Genomic DNA, 24,954 nt, shown 5'->3' on the forward strand with positions numbered 1-24,954 from the left:
CTCGCCAATACCGGCACCTTGAACACACAAGCTGGCCCTTGGAGGGCCCGTGTTTAAAGCAACATTTGCAAGTAGCATTCTACCTAAAAACGAAAAAAATTCTACATTTAGTTCCTTCTTTAGAAAGAATTCGCGGACTACAAAAAAGCAGCATGCGTAATTTTTATATGTTTCATAATTTTTATATGTAACATTTATATGTTTCAACAAAGAAATACATTTTGTGCGAGAGATTTTGCTTGTTTTCAGGGCACAAATATCGACAGCAGCAACACAGCCTTGTAAAAGTAAATATTATGATCAACCGCCTTCATTTTTGCCGTGTAAATATACAGATGGAATGCTGCAAGTTATCTTCTGAAACGTTTCATGCTCAAAGCTCTTTCTGCTTTCTAACACCATAATAAACAGTAAAAATATATAGAGATGTCAGTCAATGAACCTTAAGATTTAAAAACCGTGATTCATTTCTAGGTGCTATAAATACGGCTGTACCCATGACAAATTAACAGAATAATACTAGTTATAGGGAAGTTTACGACAATTTAGTAGGGTATACTTCATGGCCAGGTGCTTCCAAATTGCAAATGAAATAACACTTTTACAAAAATAGTAACACACAGGCAAAGAAAAGTCACCGGCCTCTTTGTTCGGCGTCGTTCCCCTGTGTTTTTATCGGAATAAAAGAGCCGTTGGCTTGCTTTCGCTTTCTTGTGCTACTTTCGTATCCGCTACTTGTGTTTATGTTTTGTTGTACACCCTACATCTGTTGTAGTAACGAGGCCTTGAGAATTTATAGCTTCTGCTGCAACTTTAGTCGTAGAGAATATGAATAGGCCAGTTTTTGACGGAGGGTAGAACAAGCATTTTTTTTAGGGTGAAAAAAAGGATTGTAGTTTTTGCGCACAATTCCTCCTTTGTGCGAAATGCTATAAAAGCAGGCCAAAAGGAGCTTAGCGTGTTTGAGAGTAGGATAGAAATTCCAACCCAAAATGAAGACCCCTTTATTAGTATCGGTGGCAATTGTACTATGCATATTGGTTACTCTTGTCCACAGCCAAAACGTTGCACCGAGTAACCAAAATAATTATAATCACCTCAGGGCCGCACCAGCTGCCGAAAACATCGGTAGGGGTAGTTTTTGGAGACCACGACCTCGACGTAAGTATATTAAACTTTAATATTTTCTAAACAGTGCAGTTGAAACATTAACTGGGAAATAAGCTGTCTTATTACATCAGCAATCAGTTCCTGTTTAACCTGAAATAAGAAACGCTATCAAGTTATCAAAAACAGTGTTTTTGACGAGTAATTTTTTCAGCACATGATTGGAAAGCTGGCATCGCGCACACGGCATAGCGCCAATACAAGGCCTTTCTGCGCCCCTTGACAAGCCAAAAAAGTGCGCTTCTTACTAATGGTTCTCGGGCGGTTTCAGTAAAAAAAAGTATCGGTGGGCTTAACCAATCTGAAGAAAAACCATTTATAATTAATTTCGATGTACTTGACTAAACAACACAACATAAAATTAAAGCAGTTCCACTTAACAGGGAAGCGGTCGGAAGTGCAGATCTGGGATTCGTCCGTGTTTTCGTTGTTTTATTCTTGTGGGTATGTTGTGTTTATGTTGCTTTTGTTAATTTTCGTACGTTTAGTTGGCTTGGCTTGGATTTGATTCGATTGGACTGGCTACACTAGCCGAGGTTGATCAGTTTCGCGTAGCTCCTGGAGACCCCTGCTGCGCAAGCGCGAGGAGTGGATTGGATTGCATTGAGTTTGAATTAGATTGAATTGAATTGGCTAGGATTGAATTGGATTCAGATTAAATTGGTGTGGATTTGGATTTGTGTGGATTTGGATTGGATTTGGATTTGATGGTAAGCAGCAGTAAGCATAATAATTACCTAATCCTAGTCAACCAGGAAAGCTAAGAATAACCATCTGAACATTAGCTCACGCTGCGTATATCCTAGCATAACCACTTGGCTTTCGAAGCCTCTTGGCTATACCGCGGCAAAGGAACTGTGACAGGCTACACCGTAACGCCGGGGTGATATGCTTGGTTTTAGCGAGCAAGGTCGGACGACAAGGTAAGCGCCTAAAGTGCTGTGCACCTAAAAGTTTTGGGAAGTCCGAAATAGTACCGTTACCTGCTGTGTTTCTCCTGTTGGCGGTGCCTACGTGATTGATGAAGGGCGCAGCTTTGTGGCGTTCGATGCCCGCAGCGCTGTTTTCCCATTCTCGCGAACCAATTTCGGCGCAGGTCAGAACGGCACTGAGTGTGTACCGTTTACCATGCCTCCGATGCTGTCTCGCAAAAAGTGTTCGCAGAGTGCACGTAAGGCGACTAATATTTTTTTAATATATAAATGTATTGAATTAAAAATAAAATGTTATTACAGCTCTGCTTTCTCTGCCCAAATTATGGTTTTAAACTATATAATAAATCATCATCCACGGCGTTTTAGGTGCAAGCATCCGTGCTAGTAAAAACGGAAGATACAGTTAAGGAGTACCGACGTTTATACATCTACGGAAACTACTACGGACACGTACGAAAACTTGGCCCCCAAATAGCGCATTGTTTACAAAAACAATGCCTGAAGGGAAAGGTTCCAATTCTGAATGTATGGGTTAAGCCATAGTAGCGTGTAAAGTAAATCGTCAGAAATAAAATCATGTGTGCCCGATTTTACGGCAGTTACAATCATTCCATCATCCAAATCATACACACTCTAGTTCCGCTCTGTTTGCAATATATAGCATACCGCCGAGGTTATGAATTGGCGAGAATACAAACCGCTTCCACTGAAATAAGCCCCAGTTCGTACCTAAGCCTGAGGCAGTGTTTGCATTCCTGTGATTTCCGACACTTCGTTTGACTCGCATATCTGCATACCCACCGTTCCGTCTTTCAACAGAGTCTATCTTGCCCTGAACGCGTGCTCTGCACCCTCAAAGCTGTAGCCTCACTTTTTACGGTGATGATAGTCTCGCTTCGGCTATTTAAAAGGGCAATAATTTGCATGTTTGTGGGTCTACGTGTCTGTCTGCCAGTCTGTCCCAGCATTTAGCTTTCAGGTCAAAAGTTCAAAGAATTTCTCAAACAGAAATATGCATAGGCCTAACTCCTCCTAAAATATTTCCGGCGTCAGCAACAAAAGTTTCTATTATTCGGAGCCAAATAAACCTGTCACATGCTGCGTTGGGCCGCGCGTTGGCGGCCAAATGGGGCTGCAGGGTTCCAACAGCCGACCATGGAGTCCAGGACGGACACCCAGCCCCCTTAGGAATGAGGTTTTCTTGCGTATGTGCACTTGAGTCTCGGCTACCGGACATACTGTACCTTGCCCCTTTGCCAATCCTCGTCACGATGAGCACGTGTCTCGCGCATACTCTTCGTTTCATTGTTTGGTGGGCTGTGGGGTAACTAGCCACCGTGTACGGCGTCGGTGTTGCAAAGGGCGACGACGCTTGTCGGTTGCACATACTGAGGCAGTAGTTCTCGCAATAACTTAGATATGAAATACATGTTGTGTCGGTTTGAAAATAGTAAATGAAAAAAAGCCATCAAACAGCTAAGAAATGCTCTAGAATGCCCTATATAAAATGGAAGCACAAAAAAACACTGCTCCCACTTTTTTCCTAAATTTATGTTTCTTAAAGTTATTTATTTAAAAATATATTTCCTAAAGTATCTCTTCCCCTGCCCGCTTCACAGTGTATTTCTTTAACTATTACCAAAAGTGTGTGAATCGTAGCCATTATGATTGAACATCGTGGGTTCTAAGCGGATCACCGTTATCCTACAAGAAGTTATCAAGCAAATGCGTCAGCGACGGTGTCAACTCAGCGTTTTTGAGGCAGTGCGCTCGACACAAAGGCAAAACTAGGGTACGCCAGCATCACGGACAGGAACTGCCTGCGCAAAAAAAGAGGCGAGAAGACGACGAGGTTGAAGAAAGCGACGGCGAAGTCAGGACGTATCGGGCGTGCGCCAAGAATCAACGCAAACTAGTCGAGAAGTGGACGCAGAAGATAGCCACGACAACGCAGGTTCCCTTCGCGGACAGCAGGCTCACCCACATGTGGGCGGCCAGACACGGGTTCCTTCGACCGTGGAAGAGGCGGAGACACAACAACAAGCTGCAGAAACGCATCCACGACCTTGACGGACAAGCAGCCGAATATGCGATCCAACCATGCAGGGAGAACTAGATGAAGTTCTGCGGCGGTCTCCAGGGCACCTTGTTGACGAAAAAGAAGTGAAAACTACTGCGGCACCTAATAAACCCACTGAAGAGCAAGAGCGCAGGTGCCCGCGACCTCGCCCGAGCGATCAAGAGCTACGACTTGGACGGGGAGAATCTCGACCTAGAACTCAAGCGGAATTACCTGAAAACGTAAATGAGCGGAAAACCGTCCCTGGAGTACGAAGGGGAGAGCAACGAAGACATAGACGCGGCCTTCACAGAGCTGTAGTTGAATGCGGCCGCAGACGAAAGCAACCAAGGCAGTGCGCCACGAATCGACGCCATTACCTACGTTAAGGAACATCATGTTAAGGAACATGAGCGACAAGAGTCGGAGGGAGCTCTTGGACCTCGCCAAGGCTGCGTGGGAGAAGGGCTCGTTACCGAAAAAATGGAAGGAAGCGAAGGTGCACTTTATTCCCAAGACCGGGAAGTCACCTCACGTCGACAACCTGCGACCCATCTCTCTCAAGTCGTGCGGGGGAAAGGTGGTCAAACACGTAATATTTAGAATACTACAGAAGCACCTAGACACCACCCACCAGATGCCACCGACAATGTACGGTTTCTGAGGGTACCTGAGCACGCAAGGCGTCGTAGTGCAGCTACACGAACTGGTTATCAAAAAAACCAAGTACCCGAACCCGAGGGTTATCGTGGCGCTCGACCTTAAAGGAGTACTGACACCAATTTTCGGCGATAATATTACTGCAAAGTTCGCTTCTTTTACTCAACAGAATACCCTGGCTGAAATATGAGCGGCCTGCGACGCGAAGATCATACTTCATTTGGATCTCATTTATCGCGTCAAACGGAGCAGCGCGCGGAGCGGCACTGAGCAAATGGACCTCAGCGTGACATCTTCCAGGGAGAGCCAAAAGAAGTGACGCGACAGTTAGCGTCAAAAACTCGTGATGTCACTTCACGTGCGCGGCCTCGCGAACGGCGAGCAGGTGCCGCCGCATTCAAAAAAGGGTGCACGTATCCCGGGCTACAGGCATAACCGCTGCCCAGAAAGGCACTGTTGACAAAAAAAAAGTTTCACACACGAATAAGGAAGCGATATTATAGCCCGGAATCGCAATAGTAGTCGCCATCAGAACTTTTATTGAAGCGGTCATCGAATTGCCGCCGCAATGGTAGGCCTGGCCCCTTCAGGCAGCTATGCCGTTCAGCCCCGGCGGCGGCGCGGTCGAAACAACGCCCCCACTGGCGTCCGCAATGTTTTGACGTCCGCACAAAGCGGTGAGGTCACGCCGGGATTCTGTCATATGCGCCTTTTGGGATGACAGCGCGGGAATTTGAAACAAACGATTTTCAGGCTGTTCAATGTAATTAATTAACGCGCGCTGAAGTATTTAAAGTGCTGTTTCGGGTTCCCCAGACCGTTAAGCGTCGATAAAAGCAATAAAAGTGGAACATAAAATTTTAGTGTCTGTACTCCTTTGAGGGAACTTTTGACCACGTAACCCATCACAGAAAACCTCGTAACCAGCGAGAGAAAGGGTGCGCAGAGCGAACGTACAAATACGACCGGCACTTTCTCAGTAATAGAAAGTAAAGATTAAGATCGGAGACGAGACGTCAGGACCGATAGCGCTGGGAGATAAGGGCACCCCACGAGGGTTGGTACTATCACCCCTGCTCTTCGACCTGTCGCTACACCCGCTCGCAGCTCTTCTCCAAAGCGCAGAGGGCATTGACCATGCTCTCTATGCGGACGAATACACCGTGTGGACGTCTACAGTGGGGTTGGAGAGTTGTGTGCAACAGACTCTTCAAAGAGTGGCCGATATCGTACACGACTATGCAAAGACTTGCTGTCTAGACTGCTCGGCACAAAAATCAGAGCTCCTAATCAGAAAGCCACGAAGAAAGAAAAGAGAGCAAGAGAAGGTTCGTATTACAATCGATGGGACGAACGCAACGCCGACCACGCAACCCCGAATCCTGGGAGTGATCTCCCAGAAAAACAGCAAGGCGGCAGCGGCGCTAAGCAAGATCAAGACCTCCACGGAACAGATCACGAACATGATCCGAAAGGTTACAAACAGGCGAAGAGGACTGAACGAAGAAGACGCGCTCAAGCTGGTCCGGCCCTTTGTGACGTGGCGCATCGTATACGCGGCGCCCTACCTACAGCTACTCAAGGACAGATGAACTGAACGCAATCCTACGCAAAGCAACAAAGGTGGAGCTAGGTTTCCCGCACCACTCGTCCGCAGAGAAGCTGCAAAGCATGGCCAAACACAATACGGTGGTATAGTTGGTAGAAGCCCACCTTTCTACCAAGAGATTGCGGCTCAGTCAAACATCGGTGGGCTGAATAGGGAACTTTGCCCAAGCTTTGGGCGCAGAAAATCAAAGCAAACCCCTGCCCCGAAACATGAGACCGGGTCGCAACGACGGGTGCAGAGAGGCCAGGGTCAAGGCCCTCATAGAAACGCTAAGACAACGGAAGAATAAGAAGTCACCACGTTGGTCACCCTCTACACCGACGCCTCTCTACCAAAGATTTTGACGTGAGCCGCGATATTGGTCATGATGCAAGACTCGCTGGTGACGTACGAATCTATAGAAACGCCGTTCGTGAACAAATTGGTAGGAGTTAATCATTGTTTTGGGGCATGCCTCATAGCCAATGTGAAGCTTATCTCTTAAAACATCAAATGTTTTTCTCGCTTCACGTAACATAATGGTGTTGGTGTTAATTCGGCCGCATTGAAGGTCTCCGAAAAATGAAACAATTTATGTGGTTTATAAAAGGGTGAAGTTATAACTCCCGTGCTGTAAAAAACAAAGTCAATTGGACTGTGAATTAGTGGTGGTTGTGAATGAGCGTGAGTGGGTGATGGGAGTGGAAAGTGCATGTGAGTGGAGGAAGCGAGTGGTGATTGCGAGTGAGTGTGAGTGACCATTGCAAGTGGGGAGTGCGAGTGCGAGGGAGTGTAAGCGGCGAATGCGTGTGGTGAGCGTGAGCGCGGATGAGTGCGAGGGGTGACTATGAGGGATGAGCGTGAGCGCGAGTGAGTGTGAGTGGTGGGGATGAGTGGGGAGCGTGAGTGAATACGAGTTTTGACGACGAGTGGTGTGCGCGAAAGTGAGTGAGTGCGAGCCGTGAGGACGAGTGGCGAGCGTGAGTGAGAGTGGTGAGGGCGAAGTTGCGAGCGTGAGTGCGAGTGAGTGCGAATGGTCACGACGAGTGGTGAGCGTGAACGGGAGTGAGTGCGAGTGATGGGGCGGAGGGGTGAGCGTGAAGGCGAGTAAATGCGAGTGGTGGGGACGAGTGGAGAGCGTGAGCGGCATTGAGTGCGAGTGGTGAGGGCGCACAGGTGAGAGTAAGTGCGAGTGAGTGTGAGTTTGTGAGGGCGGAGTGGTGAGCGTGAACGTGAGTAAGTGCGAGTGGTGGTGACGAGTGGGCAGCGTGAGCTCGAGCGAGTGTGAGTAGTAAGGGCGGATTGGCGAGCGTCAGTGCTAGTGAGTGCTCGTGGTGAGGTCGGAGTGGCGAGTGCGAGTGAGTGCTTTAGGATAAATATATTTCTTTTTGAGTGAGTGTGAGTCAGTGGCATCCAGTTTTGCCGAGCTATGGTCTGAGGCCGCAACGATGGAGAAGACAATCAAAATCCGGACGAGGCAGTACGACCACCAAGCCAATGCACCGGTTTTGGAGGCGAGCGGAGCCAGGACTATTACCACCGAAACACTACGCGAGACAATCCGCGCAGTTGTCAAGGAAGAACTACGGAAACAATTCCCAACAACGCAGCAACTGCAAGTCGCATGCATTGGGGACGTAATCCGGGAAGAACTAGCTTTGGGGACTCCTACGCCATTGGAAGTACCCCGCGAACCAGCAGGAATTGCGTAATCCGTGGCAGTTCGTCGACCCCGCCCTGGTACCGCCCGTAGTCAACAAGTCGCGCCGTACCGCCGTCCACTGTCACCCACTCGACCCCCTGTAGCCTAATACCAGACGCCGTGTAAGATGGAAGTACGGCGAACCGGGGATAATCCCCCGCTCTACTAGCACTGCGTAGAAGCTGACCACATCTACTATCGCTGCCCCTACAGGAGGCTCGGTTTGCGACGGTTTTACGTCGACGTGGCACGCCCCTGACCCGGCCAGGGCCCATCTGAGATCGAAGAATACCTGTCCAACACCAGCCATGGACCAGCCCGTTAAAACCGTTTGCCCTGACAACACCCATACAAGTCGTATTACCGCCGTAGCAATGGTGACTTCGCACATTGAAGGTCCCCCAGGCCACGCGGGTGAAACTAAAAAAAAGCAACTTCTGGAGGTGAAGTTTCTCTACGGCAAAAAACCGGAAACCCTCCAACGACGCAAGGACGCGCCGAAGACCGTGATTTACGACATGCCCTCATCCCGACGACCCCACCTACACCTGACATGACTCGCACACACGACAACAGCCCCAAGGCGCGACGCGTACCGGACAAAACCGAGCCTGCGGCTGAGAAGACGACGACAATGACGACGCACAGTGCTCAACATCAACACGCACAAGCCTAGATGCTACGCCCTAAAAAAGCCGCAACTCGAGGAAGGTGGCGTCCGATGTCAAGGTGTTTATCGACGGCTTTGATGTAGTCGCCTTTATTGACACTGCAGCGACTACGCAGTAATGAGCGGATCATTCGCGTTCAAGCGGAAGAAAGTTACTACAAGATGGGATGGTCCGCACATACGCACAGCAGGAGGCCATCTCGACACACCTAGTGGAACGTGCACATCGTGCGCCACCATAGGCGGCACCACGTACCCTGCTGCGTTCGTAATTTTGCCTGACTGCTCCAAGGACGTAATTCTCGGAATGCACTTTTCATAGAAAGCGGTGCAATAATTGGTCTCGAAGGATGCAACGTCACTGTGCCTACGGCCTTGAAACGGAACTTACCAGCAGTCAGCCAGAAATTCTTTTGTCATCCCCGCAGACCTTCGTCACTAAAATTTGGAAGCATGCCACGACGACCTGCCTCCCGGAAATCTCGGCAAAGCTTGCACAATTGGGAAAATCAAGACGAAGTACTACTGGCCCCGCCTTGCGCCCGACGTCACCCTCTACGTCCGGAGCTGCGGTGACTGCCACAGATAGAAAACGCCCCCGACGAGAACCGCCGGGCTTCCGCAGCCGATCGTCATCCCATTGAGGCCCTTTCAAAAGATTGGAATGGACCTTCTGGGCCCGTTTCGTCAGAAACGGTGCGAGAACAAGTGGATTGTCGTAACAACACACCACATGACGCGCTACGCAGAGACCACCACTCTTCCGAGGGGGAGTGCACAAGAAGACGCAGAATTCTTCATAAACCAAGTTGTGCTGCGACATGGAGCCCCTGAAGTAGTCATCACGGACCACGGAACGGCCTCCACTGTGAAGCTCATTCAGAAAAGCTTACACTACAGCAACACGGATCATCGAAGAACGACGGCTTACCACCACAAAACGAACTAACTAACGGAACGTGTGTATCGTGGAAATCATGTCTATGTACGTCGATGTTCAACATAAGACTTCGGACGAAGACGAAGTCTTTCCCTATATCACGTTTGCGTACAATAGGGCTATCTAGAGAGCTGTGCAGATGACACCATTCGAACTTGTCTACAAAAGACTGCCGACTACGATGCTTGATGCCGTGCTTCCGCACGTTGAAGACGACGAACCATGTTTACGGTTTGTTTTGCTTGTGCCGACCGGCTGCGCCGGGCTATGTTATCGGTATTGTCCGTGGGCCAAGTGAAGCGCATGTTATATTTTTTCGCCGCACGCGTTGTCTGCTTTGTTAGAGAGAGTGTCGCGAACTATCCTAGAATAGTATTCTATGATGTACACGGTTCTGGCAGCAATTCGACTGTTCGAGAAGCCCTCGCGGCGAGAGAGAAATGACCGTAGCGCAGACACCGGGGCATTCTAGTCGCCGACACCAGTCTGCGCACGTTACTTTGTTGACTGCTGTTTCGCGGCCTGTGTATTGTTTGAGTTCCTACGGGAGGAGAAGTTCGCTCCAATAAACTTGTTTACCCTGAAGACAACTGCGTCGTCTCTGACTTCGTGACTGTATATATATATATATATATATATATATATATATATATATATCTATATATATATATATATATATATATATATATATATATATATATATATATATATATATATATATATATATATATATATATATATATATATATCTATATATAAATATATATAGGGTTTGGAAATGAGGGGCTCGTTAGGAAATACAGAAAGAAATGCCGGCAGTCTACAACGCCAAAGAAGGCATAGGGGAGTGGTTAGACTATTTATTACCGTTAGTGGCGTTACATTATTATTAATGTTTATTAATTACGTGAGAAAGAAAGAAAGAAAAACACGCGCCCAGAGTGGGGACCGAACCCATGCCTTTCGATTAGATCTCGAATGCCTTACCAATTCGGCTATCTGGGCGACTGTGTTCTGCTTCACTTTCTGGGGTATTTCTATTTACTACAACTGTATCTGACACTTGAGGGTGGTAACCAGCGCCACTCAGACTACACGGGGAGAAGGGGACCTTCTTTTTCAACCCCCGGGCGTGACGCGAACGTCTACAGCCTGTCATGAGCGGTCAACTGGCGGGAAACCCTCTTATGCTACCTTGGCATCAAGGCTGCCAGAACCGAGGCCCTCGCTAAGCTTTCGCACGATAATAGGGTTTGGAAATGAGGGGCTCGTTAGGAAATACAGAAAGAAATGCCGGCAGTCTACAACGCCAAAGAAGGCATAGGGGAGTGGTTAGACTATTTATTACCGTTAGTGGCGTTACATTATTATTAATGTTTATTAATTACGTGAGAAAGCAAGAAAGAAAAACACGCGCCCAGAGTGGGGACCGAACCCACGCCTTTCGATTAGATTTGAATTGGTAAGGCATTCGAGATCTAATGGAAAGGCGTGGGTTCGGTCCCCACTCTGGGCACGTGTTTTTCTTTCTCTAACAGCTTCTAACAAAACTGTTTATTGGTCGACGTTTCGACCGGATGCCGATCTTTCTGAGGTGAAGGTTGGCAAAAAAGAGAGAGAGAGAAAAAAAAGAGGAAAAGAGAGAAAACGTTTTGCGTTTTCTTTCTTTTCCTCTTTTTTTTTCTCTCTCTCTTTTTTGCCAACCTTCACCTCACCTCGCCGAGAGCGTGTTTGTTGCTACCTTTCTCCCCAAATCCCCCCTCTCTCTTTTTTCGGCGTCGTTGGACGACGAGGTTATAAATACGTGCACAGAAATACGAAATGTTGTCTTGAGAAAGATCGGCATCCGATCGAAACGTCGACCAATAAACAGTTTTGTTAGAAGCTATACCCATTTTTTGCTATATATATATATATATATATATATATATATATATATATATATATATATATATATATATATATATATATATATATATATATATATATATATATATATATATATATAAGACAGAAAATAAAGCTTGGCAGTCAAGAAAACCTCCGAAAGCAAAGGGGAGGTTGTGGTGGGTCAGAGAAAGAGATGAAGAATTTTTTTAGTCGAAAAGAAAGTGGTGAAAAAATGCCATCCGGGTGGGATCCGGACCCACGTCCTCTAGAATACCTGCCTGGTGCGAACCCCCCCCCCCCCTTCACCCCGAGTAGTCCGAGTGACGCTGGCTACCACCCCGAAGTGCATTAAACAAAAATACGTTAACATGAATACCCGAGAAAGTGCTGGGGAAACAGCCCTGCCGGTAGCCTTGTGGTTATCGCACCAGACCGGTATTCTGGAGGTCATGGGTTCGGATCCCAGGCGGGCATTTTTTCACCCCTTTCTTTTCGACTAAAAAAATTCTTCATCTCTTTCTATGACCCACCACAACCTCCCCTTTGCTTTCCGAGGTTTTCTTGACTGCCAACCCTTATTTTCTGTCTTATTTCACGGAGCCCCTCATTTCCCATTTTCTGATTCGCTACATGCTTAGCGAGGGCCTCTGTTCTGGCAGTCTTGGTGCCAAAGGAAGCGTAAGAGGGTTCAACGCTGGTCGACCACTCTCGACATGTCGTAGACACTCGAGTCACGGCCCGGGGGTTAAAAAAGAAGGTCCCCTTAACCCCGAGTAGTCCGAGTGGCGCTGGCTACCACCCCGAAGTGCAGGAAACAAAAATACTTTAACATAAATACCCTCAGAAAGTGCTGGGGAAAACAGCCCCGCCGGTAGCGTAGTGGTTATCGCACCAGACCGGTATTCTGGTGGTCGTGGGTTCGGATCCCACCCGGCGGGCATTTTTTCACTACTTTCTTTTCCACTCAAAAAAATCTTCATCTCTTTCTATGACCCACCACAACCTCCCCTTCGCTTTCCGAGGTTTTCTTAACTGCCAACCCTTATTTTCTGTCTTATTCCACGGAGCCCCTCATTTCCCATATATATATATATATCATCATCATCATCATCATCACGAGCCTATCTACGCCCACTGCAGGGCAAAGGCCTCTCCCATTATTCTCCAATTATCTCGGTCCTGTGCCAACTGTGACCAATTTATCCCCGCAAACTTCTTGATCTCATCTGCCCATCTAACTTTCTGCCGCCCCCTGCACCGCTTGCCTTCTCTAGGGATCCACTCTGTTGCCCTTAATGACCAGCGGTTATCTTGCCTTCGCATTACATGCCCTGACCCACTCCGCTCTCTTCTTGTCCCTTAATGTTACACCTATCATTTTCCGCTCCATTGCCCGCTGAGTCGTTCTCAATTTAAGTTGAACCCTCTTAGTGAGCCTCCAAGTTTCTGCCCCGTAGGTGAGTACCGGTAAGATGCAGCTGTCATACACTTTCTTCTTCAGCGACAATGGTCGGCTGCTATTCATTATCTGAGAATGTCTTGCATATGCACCCCACCCCATTCTGATCCTTCTAATTATCTCTGCCTCATGGTTGGGATCTGGGGTCACAACTTGGCCTAAGTAGATATATTCGCTTACCACTTCCACTGCCTTGCCACCTATCTCGAACTGCTGTGCTGGCCCGAGGTTGTTGATCAATAGTTTAGTTTTCTGCAGATTAATTTTCAGGCCCACGGTTCTACTCTGTTCGCCCAGTGCGGAAAGCAGGCTTTGTAATTCGTCCCCCGAGTTACTTAGCAAGGCAACGTATATATATATATATATATATATATATATATATATATATATATATATATATATATATATATATAAATTCGCGGGAACATGACGTGCGACACTTCCAATGTGATTTATTTGATTGAATGCAATGTGTGTCGAATGCAATATATAGGGCAGACAGGGACCTCTTTCAGGCTCCGGTTCAATAATCACAAAGCGCACGCCAAAACGCGCCCGACCCTGCCCCTCTCCAGACACCTCAGCCTTCCAGATCATTCTTTCGATAAACTAAGCGTCACGCTCTTAGAGACGGGGTTCAGGTCAAACCGGGAACGAGAACAACGTGAATCATACCTCATATACCGATTCAATACAATCAAAAAAGGTATAAATGAGGACCCAGGCACACTTGCAGCGATTAAAACATTGTCATCTACCTAACCGTATCAGTGGCGCTGTGGGTGTAGCCGGAACCGGACTCTCGAAATCACATGCACGTGAGCGTTTGTTCAGTGGATTTTTCCCACGTTGCTGATGTCTTTCCGTTTTTGTTTTCATTTTTATTCCTTCTCTCCTTTTCCGCTCTTCGTGTTCACTCCTATCCTTTTTTTTTTCTCTTCTTAATTCTCTCTTTTATAATGTTGTGTTATAACTTTGGAAACTTTTTCTAAATCTCCGTCACAATCTTACAATTAAGTAATGTTGCTTAGTGTCGGTGCTGTTTCAGCAATAACTTCTGTTTACCTTCTCCCCAAAACACGTGTTCGAAAATTGGTTGGGGGATTTAAACGTTTGGATATGGCGCATAACCCGGAAGATAAGCAATACAATTTTGGGGTCTGCGTTATTACTCGAGCGCACATATCTTTGCCGCTGTTATCACTATTCTGTTTACCTTCTCCCCAAAACACGTGTTCAAAAATTGGTTGGGGGATTTAAACGTTTGGATATGGCGCATAACCCGGAAGATAAGCAATACAATTTTGGGGTCTGCGTTATTACTCGAGCGCACATATCTTTGCCGCTGTTATCACTATTCGCCCCCGCGGACTGGTTACATTTTTGACTGCTTGCAAATCTATTTTTCCCTCCCTTGCACCTACAGTCGTCTTCTAAGCCCGGCTACCGAACCATCGGGGTTTATTTTCTCCGTTTCCCCCCCCATCCCGTTAAGCAGCTTGCGTTCTGGTTTGGCTGTTTTCCCTCCCATCCCCCACTCAGCGGAGGGGAGACACCGACGACGCACGGGTTGTCGCTGAACTGCAAAGTGGCAGCTCTGAACAAAGACCTGAAAACTCGGCCTAGCGCCCCGTTCTCGGAAGGCGTCCGTCCGGCGAGGGAACGGTGGAATGGTGGCGGACCGTTTCCTTCTGCACGAACACAAAACGTCCTTTAATTGTCTCAGCTCCGGGAACGGGCCCATAAACGGGCTGTAAAATGCCTTGTTTGCACTTTCCGAACATATGGCGGGACACTCGCTTTCAATCAACGGAAACGTGATCCCTCGGAGCGTCTGGGCGTTAGCATAGTGACGGCTAGCGGCAGAAGATATATTGCCTTCTCTCCTTTGTTCTACAACCCCACTTTCGGACGCTGTTGAGCTTTTCGCGTTTCCGCCACCACTCGAATTCCTGTTCAGTGCTCTTTCATCTCCCTTTCTTCCTTTTTTTTTTTTCTCTCCAACTATCTTGGCGTCTCTCTCTTCGTTGTTCATTTTTTGTTCATTCTTCCAATAAGGAAGATTCCCGCTTCGTGTTTGTGTTGTTCACGTATGTTTGTGTGTGGTATCGTTGGCCATTCGTAAACCCGCTTTCCACTTTCGACATATATGCTCTCTTCCGAAACGACCGAAGCCATCATTCCTGTAGAAGACTTGTCTCGAAGTCGAAACGTCGAAATAAACCCTCCGCTGTTGCTGTTACCGAGGTTTCTTACTTTGTGTTCACCACGCCTTCGGCCCCATCGCCAGCATGCCAGTTATATATATATATATATATATATATATATATATATATATATATATATATACACAGAAATATGGGTTGGCAGTCAAGAAAACCTCGGAAAGCAAAGGGGAGAATATGGTGGGTCATAGAAACGGCCACCATTTTTAGCGCAGTTGCGTGCTTCCGGTGGGGCCCGACTAAATTACTCAATGGCTTTCGGCATTCGCTCACCTGAGTGTAAATTCAAAAGGTTTGTGTGCTTTTGTGCAAAAAGCCAGCGTTGTCATCAAATGTAGAAAAGAATGACGACTGTCTGAAATACAAATTTATATCAAATAGTCGAAGTTCCTCACTGTGAGGGCATGTATAACTTTTTATTTGGTAGATGCATAGGTGACAAAGATAAGCTTGTCAAAGTTTGCCTAAAAATTAACTGGAGTGTCAGGTGTCGTATTTGAGAGTTACTACAACGGTAACTCTGCACGTTTCTATGCGGTGAAGAACAAGATCCTAGTTCGTGTGACCTAGCTATTATGTCTCGTATCATGTGCAAGTAACTGTGAAAGTGCAGCCAAAAAATCTTAGGTAACGAAGCGTATCTACCTTACGGAGGACGCCTATTTTCGTAAAACGGAGCTCGCATTAAAAATATCAAATATTAACTGTTGTGCTCAATCTTGTCGACAGCCGCTTCTAGAGTATAAATAAAGAAATGTAGCGTGTCTTCATCGGTTACCCTAGGAAAATGCTATCTCATTTTGCACATACGCATTCTGATGTTTCGCTGATTTTCTGCAGTTTTGACATACCAGTATGTTTCGATAGTAATAGATCTATGTTTATAGAATGTGTTTTTATATACCCAGGCTGCCGGAAATTGGGAGAAATCTGGATGCCTTGCGGGAAACACTGCGAAGCACGGTGCAGGGACATATATCCTCAAGCATGCACCTTGCAATGTGGCCCTGCAGCATGCGGTTGCAAGAAAAGGTGGTGCAGGACCCGATGGGGCGACTGCATTTGGCGGGGCTGGTGAATCGACTGGATCGCCGAATAAAGTTTGATTAAATATAGGTCATCACAAAAATACCTTCTGTGACGCCGACAAAAATTTAATAATTCACGCAGTGTAAACATTCTTGCTTCGTAGAACAAAACACAGAAAAACAACAGGCAACCAGTTTGTTGTATAATTACACAGCCACTTACACACGTTCACCACAAAAATAATAATGGAATTTACACTGGCCGTCTAACACCAACATTTGAATACCCAAATTTATTCATTTTTTCTTCAGGTACGTTTTCGTGCTTTAAAAAGATGTGTATTGCAGCTGACTGCACATCAGTTTACGAAAGTTATGAGGGACAAACGCCACCGAGCGACGACATCATCGCACCCAGCGGAACCGCAGCTTTACCAAAGCTTTGGATCAACACGCTCGGCCGCGACTTGTGTGTCCAGCATTTGGAGGCATGATACAACGGGTACTAGCACAGTTTTAGAAATGTGTCACGGTGTGGCTTCTTCTATTGCTTGGTGTGACAAGTGGTACAGTTTTGATGGTGCAATAGTACGAATTACGCCAGAAATACCACTATTCTAAAGGCGCAGAAGCTGTAACCTTAATCATCCTCGTAATTATGTCCAACACACCAGGCCACCCCTTCTAAACGGTGCCCACCGAACGAGTTCAACAACCTTGAGCGAACGCTCGTTCTTTTGCCCCCTACCCTACCCGTGAAATTTCACCGAAAAGGCAGTGGCCACGCGCAGGTTATGCATAAAAAAATGACCGAGCGCTCCTTGCTCTTCGAAAGGCTAATAACGACACCCCGTTGAGAACTAGTCCGAGCTTCAAAGCTACCCAACGAGAAAACTTGGCCGAGTCTCCAAGCATAACCACGCCTAACCAAGAATAAGCTTAGTGGGGCCACCGGCGTCGCATTTGTAGCGCGAGCTATACTGGCCGAGGTTTAGCAGTTTAGCGTGGCTCCAGGAGAGCCATGCTGCGCACGGGCAAAGAGCAGTGGCGTCTCACGGAGCCCAGCTAGCGCGCTGGAGCCGCCGTAGCCATGACTGCATTGGACTCGATTGGATTGGTTTGAATTGGGATAAATTGGATTGGATTTGATGTGACTATAAATAACATTAGCAGCGGTAAGTTTGATAATAATATAATCGTAGACAACCAGGAAACCTAAGAATAACTAGCAGAACCTTAGCTCGCGCTACGTATATCCTGGCTTAGCCGTGCTAAGCCACTGCCAATTTTTTGGCTAGTCTTTGCACCACTGTGCGGAGCTTCCCCATTTTTATTTCTATGCGAGGCGACAGTCTAGTTTCGAGATTCGCAGGTCTAGTGCCGCAGCTTCGAGCCCCAAATATTTCTTCTATGCGAGTGGTATCTTCCGGTAAAGAATACCACATCTGAGATACAGCCTTTGACGCTCAGCTTCGATTCAGGGTACCCTTTCTGGCCTGGCAGCATTAGCCGCTCACTCGAATCACACACTGAGCTAGTTGCCAGTTAGACCGAGGTCTTTGTTGATGACCCCCAATTTTTCTAACTACACCTCTAGCGCCAACACCTTGCCCCTCCACCACAACTTCTCAACAGAACTTTTTGAAAATTGCTCTGAGTGTCTTGTCGCAGACGCCATTTTCGTGAAGCAGGTTGTTTGATTGATCAGGGAGTTCAGCCAGGCTGGCGGAAAACGACTAGGCGGCATTACATGGGACGTGGACCAATCATATTTACCAAGACAAATTGCACAACAAAATTTACGAATGAAAGTGACAACAAAATAGTCAGTTCAGTTCCCGTAAACGTTCATTACAGTCCCCAGAAACGATAGAGTATTGTATATTTTGAAATTTGCGCACAGAGCAAACTGCACTCTTTTGCATAACGGCGCATAACTGCTGCGTCTCACGAATTGATCGCCGCATCGCCGAACTGACGATGGTGCTCGATATGCTGTGGCGTTGTGTAGGACCGCGTAGCCCTAACGGTCCATGCTTCGCCCCGTTCACGATACTTTCATCTTGCGCTTTCCTGCTCGCTCTACGGTTATCTCGTAGCGTGTCGCTGCTAGAACGATTATCTGGAGCCTTATCAGCACACCGCCCTCCCCCTCACACTAACCCCTCAGCTTTCCAGTTCGTCTATATCATTTGCCTTTAGTGTCCCCCTTGTCCTTCGTTAGCTCGCTTACAACGAGGGACGACAGTACCGCGAAACCGCTTAAGTTCGGCGAAATAAAAGATCGCGTTACAATTGTTTCTGCTCACGTGTAGTGTTGATGGGACCGGTTAGTTTGAAATGTGCGCTGCCCTCTGGCATGGTCCTTGCGTGGCAGTTGGGGCTATCGGTGCTGTTGCCTGTGTGCTCCAAACTGAATGTTCTCTCTCGCGCCTACGAAAGAGTCGGGCAGCGAGCAGTCCGCAGTCCCCCTGTCTTGGTGCCAATTGGCATTAAAGAATGGGGGACTGCGCAATTGCCTGCACATTGCGGGAACTGTAAGGGTTGTTTTGCATGGTTAAGGGAAATCACGGTTTTGGGCAGAAGCTAAAATGCAAGAGCGCGTGAAATGCTGGAAGCTTTCTACATCAAGAAATATGGTAATGACTGTGTTAGTGATACTTTTGTTGCTCTCTTTTTATGTGAGGTAAAATTTTTTTCTAGTATGACTTATTGCACAGGCTGGTGTTATTCATATATTTGTTGCGATGATTGGAAGTTGTTTATTGAATGGTTCATGTTGCGCATGCTCGGTTTTTTTGTGCTATATATGCGATGAGGTAGCTTGGTAATAGATCAGTTGAAGTAGCGCCCGTCCTGTGGGTTTTCTGCCATGTGTCTTGTCATTTGAAGCGCTACCCTTCGTTATGATGTCCTTCTTCCTTGTTAGCCGTGCGCTTTCCGTCGATATCAGCAGGCGCTTCGTGTTCTCTACTTCTGTTCTCCGTCACTTTCGGCGCAGCAAAGAGCACCTCCTCACATCCGGTTTATTTGTCGTGCAGAATTTACTGTTGTACTTCCGGTGTACGCACTAGCATTTCATCATCATCATCATCATAATCGCAATCAACAGCCTACTCGGTGACTTCGTGTAGCGCAAAAAACGGACAAAGACAGAGGTAAGGCGAAGATTTTTTCTCTAAAGCTCATTGGGAAGATAGCGCTTGTACCCGTCGCCTTCCCTCTATCCGTGTCTGTTTCCTTGCTCTACACGAAGTCACGGATTACCGCTACCAACTAGCCCAAACCCAAACTCTGCTAAGCCTAGTTAGGCCCACTGCAGGGCGAAGTCTTCTCCAATTGACTTCCAACAGCGCCCTCCTCACCGGCTTGAGTTCAGTGTTGGTCACCAAATTTTCTTATTTCAGCCCTCCATGGTGTTACTGGCCTTCCCTTTTTTCTAGACCCATTTCTTTGTACATACTCTCGGTACCCTAATTGTCCACCGATTTTTTATATCGCAACCTCAAAGGTAGGAGCTCAATAAGTATTGTATCAGAATGGCTGACTGATATCCTGTCATTCTGTTTACTACTTCATAAATGGTAATAAACTATTAAACCAGGTATTATGAGTAACACTGTGTTTTCCGTTTTTCTATTGCAGGGACTAACCGAGGTTCTAGGTGCTGTGTCGGTTATTGCACTTCCATTGTACATATTTGCATTGTATACTGCATTCTAGGAACAGAATAAAAAAAACTTGAAAATTGAAAATTTTTCGCTTACTTTCTTGTTGAGAAGATTATCTTCGCCATCTGAAGGAAGGAGGGTACACATTCGTACAATTTCACGAGCACTTACTTTAGCTGCCAATATTATTACTTCGGACAGAGGCATGTACAATACGAGGCAGAGAGTACCAGTCCCTCTTAGAAGGCAGACTCAACCACACCACCTACAATTCATAGAAACCCACCGCTGCATTTGTTACCCTCGTACAGGCCTTGTACGGGGAGAATTGAGGTCAATTTCTATCAGCGCCCCTTCATGTTCTCTAATAAATAGGTCAGTGTAACTCCCCTTTACTGTTCAGGTGTCACCCATCCACTTGTTTGCTACAGTATGTAGATGGCGACGTGAGACATCCGAAAGGCCTAAACTTCCGGTTAGTCGCCATATCATATATGAAACACGCAAAGCAAATTCTGAAGAGGAGGTTGAGCAGAACACCACAAATGTACCAAGGAGATAGGAACAGCTGTGTAATCCTACCTGAAGAAATCTATGACCCGGCAAGATTTGCAGAGCGTAAAATTACAATAGGCTGATTCTGACCTAGTTGGATCATATTTGATTAAGTACTGGTAAGCCTAAATTTAACTGAGTACGAAGACAAAGACCTAAGAAGAAGCACAAGCGCTGACACTACCACCTGATTTTTTTACTACGCCTCGCTTTGTACATTTATATCCTTCTGTAATGAGGTGTCAGCAGCGATCCCAATGAGGCCATTCTACTGAATCGTATTGTTGTATCCGCCGCCCTCCGAGTCACCATATGTGGCAGAGAGACGCAGACGCTACCTCGTACCCACGGAAAACAGAGTCTTTATTCTTGTTACATGCTATTTATAACCGGGCTTGCGGTTACTGATGATGATGCTAGAGATTGGCCACCTTAGCATTGTGCGCAACCTGGTGGCATGAACAGAACTACATCACACAACACAACATCCCCTCCTCCCAAAAAGGGGCAGCACACCGTCGCACAACACATCTCCTCCTCCCAAAAAGGGGCACGCACCGTCACTGCCTTGTCTGATAAGTCATATTCAGCCAGCCACGCAGGCTTGCGTCGATCTCTAGTGGATCGCCGTGGAGCCTCATATTCAGCACTTGTCTCAGTCCCTCCCGACACGTTCCTTGGTACACTCATGTCTGGGACTTCACCACTCGGCACACCGGTACTTGCAGTTGAAGTTGGAACAGCCGTTCTGTCGGTGCTGGCCGGGGTAGTAAGTGGTTGGAACATCTGGGCACTCGGGGGCTGTGCTGCGGTGGAGCCGGAAGTCCCAGGGGAAACGCAGGTTGCCTCTGTCGCAGGATTCGAGGCTGCAGTGTATGGAATGAGCCACTCTCGATTCCAAACGCGACCGTCGCCCAGCTCATGCGTGTCCTTATGTTGGCGCCGAACCACGGTGAAAGGACGTGAATACGATGGGGAACCCTTTGGCACATGTCCGGGTAGCTTAATCTGAACTGCTTCTTCTGCGCTCAATGACGAATGTTTGGCTGCAAGACGTCGATCCGTATAGTGCTTGCTTGCAAGCTGTTTCCGAGTTACCCTTCGCTTGACGGCTTGAAGCTCCACGCCTGCGACCTCAGGAACACTTCCAGTCGGTCCTGCAGCGAGATCGAGTCTGGTCCTTGGGTGACGGCCGTGTAGGATAACAGCACGTTTCTGACCCGTAGTTGCATGCGGAGTGCAACGGTAGATCCCAAGGTACTCTGTGACAGCCTCCTTTAGTGGGCGGTGTTCCTCCAGACACTCCTGAACGTAGTCCTCTAACACACGAAAAAGCCGTTCCACTTGTCCATTTGACTGTGGATGATAGACGGCCGAGAATGTGTGGTGGATACGTCTATTACGCAAGAATTCTTCAAACTCGGCGGATGTAAATTGTGGCCCATGGTTACTTACTATCTCCTTCGGATAGCCTTTACGGCTAAATATACTCCGCAAAAAGGACATGGTCGTCGCTGAAGTGACGTTGGAGGTAAACCCTTCTTCTGGCCACTTGCTGAAGTAGTCTACTAAAGTAATGGCAAAACGACATTCTTGAGGAGCCCTTGCGAAAGGACAAACGATGTCGATGCCTACCTTCTACCACGGTGCTGAAGGAAATGGTACTGGCTGCATTAGCGGCACCACTGGCTTTGCTGATTTGTCAAAAGACTGACAAACGGCACAAACTTAATCAGCTGTTCGACGTGCTTGTTCATGCCAGGCCACCACTATTTGTCTCGGAGTCGTTGCTTTGTACGCGTGATGCCTGGTTGTGATTCATGGGCGAAATCCAGAAGTCTGCTCACCAACGAAGAAGGTACTACGAACTGTTCCCCTCGGTGCAGCAGGTCATTCATCACTGACAGTTCTTCAAGAAACCTGTAGAAAGGCATTGCTTTTGGAAGCAGCGTCTTGGCTGATGGCCACCTGGACGTTGTCCACTGCATCACTTGTAAAAGTACAGAATCCTGCGCAGCTGCAGTTACGAATTCCTCATAAGTTAAACATGAAGAAACAAAGCAAACACCATCTTCCGGCTCCGGACGGGCTCCATACTTCTCCTGCGGTAACCGGGAAAGGGCATCTGCGACAGTGTTTTCAGTGCCCTTCATGTATTCTATTGTGTAGTTGTATGCCAGGTCAGGAGAGAGCTCTTCCGGTTTACAAGAAGTGTGGAAGCAGCTCAGTGACGTACCATTTACCTGTAGTTGCAGTGTGTTGATAGCGTTGATGCCCAGGAGATTTGTGCCTTGTGGTACCACGTAGAAACGAAGCTGAGCATGCCGGTTCCGATACTGGACAGAAGTGGCGAAGCATCCTTGAATGTTGATTTTTCTGCGTAAAAAATCGCGCAATGTCGCCAATGTTGGCTGGAGTAGTGGTAGAGGCCTCAGTTTGCTGTACTTGTCAGCAGCAAGAATTTAAACTGCAGAACCCGTGTCCACGAGAAAATCGACGGGAGTTTCTTGAACCTGTACTTGTATGCGCACTCCGGTGCTCTGTTCCCCGTTAAGTTGCAGTACGCTGAGAGCTCTTGGATCGTGGTGCTGGACTTCTTGAACAGCGAGTGACTTCTTGCTAAGCTTCTCGCTACGACAGACTCTCTCGAAATGGCCAACCTTGCCACAGTTGTTGCATGTCTTGTTCCTTGCTTTGCAAATACTAAAATTGGCTAAGTGTTTCGCAGAGCCGCAGCGAAAACAAGTCCTAGTATTTTGTTCCGATGAGGCACGTTCGGCTGGCCCTGGCGTCAAACGCTTATCCACTTTTTGCACGTACCCTGCAGGGCTAGCTGATGACAACTCCTTGGAATATTTTGCAGCTTCTTCGATACATCGAGCAATTGTAAGGGCCCTGTCCGACGTCAATGAGGTACCTTCCAAAAGTAGCCGCTCTCGAAGTACGGGGTTGCTCGTCTTGGCGACGAGTTGGTCGCGTATGAACTCGTCAGCCCTGTCATTAAAGGCGCAGGAAAGTGAAAGTTCTCGCAGCGAAGAAGCGAACATGCCCGCAGTCTCACTCGGCAACTGAACGCGTTGACCAAACCGCTGGCGTTCACTGACAACGTTAGTACTTGCTGCGTAGTAGGCCTTGAGCGTCTGTAGAGCAGTCTTGAATTCGTCGTCGTCCTCTGTAGGTTGCTTCTCTGGTAGCGTGTAGTAGATTCGTTGTCCCTCGACACCCAGGCAATGTAGAAGGAGCGCCTTGCGGCGTGGTGGCAGGTATGCGTCGCTTGCCGACGCTACGAGGTAGTTCTCGAACATCCGACGCCATTGCGTCCACGGTATGGCGGGCTTTCCCGGTGTCGGTAGAAACGGTGGCGGCGGCGTCAATGCCATTGAAGAAGATTGCAGTATGCCGCACTTGACTATTGACGTGGCGTTCCACCCGCAGCCGAAAACGGTTACCTTGTCGCCATTATGTTGTATCCGCCGCCCACCGAGTCACCATACGTGGCAGAGGGACGCAGACGCTACCTCGTACCCACGGAAAAGAGACCCTTTATTCTTGTTACATGCCATTTATAACCGGGCTTGCGGTTACTGATGATTAAGTTGGAAATTGGCCACCTTAGCATTGTGCGCAACTTAGTGGCATGAACAGAACTATATTACACAACACTACAGGTATGGGTGTGACCCACGAGGAAGAAGATGACGAAGGAGGCTGTTCGTTCTCGGAGACAGCAAGACGGCCACCCTCGCGGTGTAGGCCCGAGGACCATCGCTGGCTCTCCCGTACGAACCACCACCCGGGCTGTCAGCAAGACAACAGCCGACAAAGAGACGAGAAGACGATGTTGTGCCCGTCGGAGTGAGCGGTGTTCTGGGGGCGTGGAGCACGGCAGCGAGGCCTCGCCATGGCTCAAACCTAAGTTTTTCCGTCCCGCCGCTAGCAATCGGCCACCGTCACGTGGTTATCCAGCAAGAAACCTCCACAACGACTCCAGTAGCCTGTCCCGCAGCGAGCCACAGATGTGCGTCTCGCGCGTCGTCACATTAAGACCATCTCGGCATTACGATCGCCGTCTGTGAGCGTACGACTCCCTTCATGACTTTGCCCGCAATCATCCGCACCTTTATGTTTCGCGTGTCGTTCCTCTGTGTGCTGTTGTCGGTATTCCGGCTTTGTGCAACAATCCAGTTAATATATTTGTGTGTGCATTTGCGACAGCGTAGTCCCGGCTCATGACTCTCTACGCGCACAGAACTGACTCTGACTGACTGACAGTACAGACTATGACTAACACAATCGTCGGCGCAGTCTTCCGTTTCCATAGCTTCGATGATTTCGCGCCAAGCGTGTCATTGTTTTTATGCATGGTAATGACGCCATGGAAGTCCACGCCGACCATTGTGTCAGT

At 47.7% G+C, this 24,954-nt stretch overlaps 1 long non-coding RNA gene across 1 annotated transcript; it reads left to right on the plus strand.

The window, feature by feature from the left end:
• Nucleotides 1-961: 961 nt before the first annotated feature.
• On the plus strand, nucleotides 962-16,415 carry LOC144141417 (uncharacterized). Its single transcript, XR_013316588.1, has 2 exons — nucleotides 962-1,161; nucleotides 16,204-16,415. It is a non-coding gene; the product is annotated as an uncharacterized LOC144141417 (long non-coding RNA).
• Nucleotides 16,416-24,954: the final 8,539 nt, after the last annotated feature.

The sequence above is a fragment of the Haemaphysalis longicornis genome, unplaced genomic scaffold, assembly GCF_048455015.1.
Source record: "Haemaphysalis longicornis isolate Haplotype H1 unplaced genomic scaffold, Haemaphysalis longicornis Haplotype H1 scaffold_6, whole genome shotgun sequence".
In the NCBI taxonomy this organism is placed as follows: Eukaryota; Metazoa; Arthropoda; class Arachnida; order Ixodida; family Ixodidae; genus Haemaphysalis; species Haemaphysalis longicornis.